The sequence below is a fragment of the Aplysia californica genome, unplaced genomic scaffold, assembly GCF_000002075.1.
Source record: "Aplysia californica isolate F4 #8 unplaced genomic scaffold, AplCal3.0 scaffold01141, whole genome shotgun sequence".
Classification (NCBI taxonomy): domain Eukaryota; kingdom Metazoa; phylum Mollusca; class Gastropoda; order Aplysiida; family Aplysiidae; genus Aplysia; species Aplysia californica.
Genome location: NW_004798411.1, coordinates 8,477 through 11,403, shown reverse-complemented (window position 1 = coordinate 11,403; position 2,927 = coordinate 8,477). Strand labels below are relative to the sequence as shown.

At 39.2% G+C, this 2,927-nt stretch overlaps 1 protein-coding gene across 1 annotated transcript in view; it reads right to left on the bottom strand.

Moving 5' to 3' along the window:
- The window catches only part of LOC101864113 (matrix metalloproteinase-21), a gene marked incomplete at its 3' end in the record, with an annotated part of 68,391 nt that overhangs the window by 58,515 nt on the left and 6,949 nt on the right, over nucleotides 1–2,927 (bottom strand).

The following is a 2,927-nucleotide window of genomic DNA, read 5'->3' as shown; positions in this document are numbered from 1 at the left end:
CGATTGCGATCTCAGAAACTTAATATAATTTATAATTATTCAACTGTACACGTGTTCCCCGCTCCACCACAACACACACACACACACACACACACACACACACACACACACACACACACACACACACACACACACACACACACACGTTAATTATTCAAATGTTTTCGATAAAGTGAGATAATATGATAAGCTTTTTAAAATATTGGAAGAGTTCGACATAGATGGAAAAGATCAAAAAAAATTATTAGGAATTTAACTGGGACAAAAATGCTGATGTAAGAATTGATGGAGAGTACAGCACACGTAAGCATAATATTAAAAGAGGAGTGAAGCAAGGGCGTGTTATGTCACCAGACCTCTTTAACCAAATATACAGTGAAACAGTCCTTAGAAATATAGAAGAATGTCTAGGTCTCAAAGTGAATGGCGAAAATATAGATAACACCAGATATGCCGATGAAACAGTTTTAATGGCAGATTCAAAAAAGGACCATCAGTCGCTTCTAGATACTGCTGTAACAGAAAGTCAACGTAAAGATGTGAAGAAAACAGAATGCATGGTAATACAAAAAGAAGTCAACCCTACTAGGGGAAACGGAGAAAATATCAAACAAGTTCAACAGTTTAATTAATAAATATTATCTAGGATATTTACTTACAACTGGTGCCAAATGTTCCATAGAAATAAAATGAAGAATAGCAATGGCGGAAGATACGTCAATCTGTGACAGCTGGACAATCACTGGAGACAGGGAACATACAATAGAAGCAACCCTAATGTGTTTTCTTCAGAGACTGCTGAGAATTTCCTGAACGGAAAAGAAATCAAATGAGACAGAACTTGAGAACCCCCATGTTGGCCGCTCTCTCATGAAAACAATCAGGAAAAGACAAATCATTTTTTAATGCGCATTCCGGGACACTTTCTTCTCTATCAAAGCCGCAAGATTATTCGCAGTCGATATCAAGGTATTCAAGTAGTTGTATTCTAAAAAGCTCGAAATGTTGTGAAACTCAAAATTGTTAACGTCAAATTTCTCGAAACTGTGTACTGAGCAGATCAAACTTTGTAATTCTGTGGTAGCAAATAGACACAAATAGACACAAATAGACACAAATAGACACAAATAGACACAAATAGACACAAATAGACACAAATAGACACAAATAGACACAAATAGACACACATAGACACAAAAGCCTTAAACATCTAACTCTTACTGGCAAAACTAAAGGCAAGCGAGGAGGGGTGGACCCAGAGCAACTCACCTGTTACATAAAACGTTCGTGATTTCATTCATTCATGACGACCACAAATTTTCTCTTGTTACTCAAACCCACGTCATTTCATTCATTCTTTACGGAGCCCACACGTTCTCCTGTTACATACAACCCACGTCATTTCATTCATTCTTTACGGAGCACACACTTTCTCCTGTTACAAATACATACAACCCATGTCATTTCATGGATGGAGGATAGACACCTACCTACGCTGACTTTTGAATAAAAAAAACACGTACCTGCGAATGAGGGTCAATCGTGTTTAACATCAAACCACCCCTCCCCCCCTCCACCATCCCATCAAACCACCCGAGTACACTCATCTACATGTACCTGTCTGAACACAAACAAACAAAGCAAACACTCATTGAAAATACACGCCGGCCCTTAGTAGCTCTTGTCGCTCGCCTCTTTAACCTAATATAGAAGGTACTTTCATCTCTATCAAAACCGTAAGATTATTCGCAGTCGTTATCAAGGTATTCAAAGAATTGCATTCTAAAAAGCTCGAAATGTTGTGAAACTCAAAATTGTTAACGTCAAATTTGTCAAAACTATGTACTGAACAGATCCGACTTTTTAGTTCTGTGGTAGCAAATAGATACAAAAGCCTTAAACATCTAGCTCTTACTGGCAAAACTAAAGGCAAGCAGGGAGGGGTGGACCCAGAGCAACTCACTTGGAGAGCCAAAACAGATGGACAACGTGTCTGGGATGGTGTAGCAATTTTAAAAGCATCAGAGCAAAAGATTGAATGGAGAATCATGATCGCCGATGTCTGTCACAGAGCTAGTACTTACGTCACTTCATTCATTCATGACGAGCACATAATCTCTCCTGTTACATAAAACGTTCGTGATTTCATTCATTCATGACGAGCCCAACTTTCTCCTGTTATATAAAACTTACGTCATTTCATTCATTCATGACAACACACACTTTCTCCTGTTATATAAAATTTACGTCATTTCATTCACTCTTGACGAGCCCACACGTTCTCCTGTTACATATACATACAACCCACGTCATTTCACGGATGAAGAACAGACACCTAGCTACGCTAACTTTTGAATAAAAAATCCAGGTACCTGCGAGTGAGGGTCAAATCGTGTTTTCAATTAAAGTTCAAACGTTTTTGACATGGGACAATTTGGACAGAGGTTCTTGTTTATATTGTTTCTGTTGCTTGTTTGTTTGATTATAGTTTGTTTGTTCATTCGCTTCGCTTTTTTGGTGAGTTTTTTCGACATAACATGATTTTGTAATAAACGAATGGTTCGCTTCAAACTGAAGTTCCCCTGTTCCCAGCAGCCAGGCATGACACATGAGGAATCACAGCTGCAGTTTTCTACACCTAGATCGAGTATCAATATTTGCTTATTATGCTAATGAGTAAGCAATATAAATAGCCGGCCGGGCACGGCGCATTGTGCACAGGTGTACTGCGTGAGTTCATCCACGGCCTCGGATTGTTCACTCACTGACCACGCGCGTCTTCTGGCAACCCGGCGCCTCTCAAACATTCGCTGTTTGTGGACAATAACGTCGCTGTTCACTCAGATTAACCAACTCGGTTTTCTTTTTCTCAAATTTGACCAGGCAGGCAGAATTATGCATACAAAAAAATATTCAGATTCGTGGTC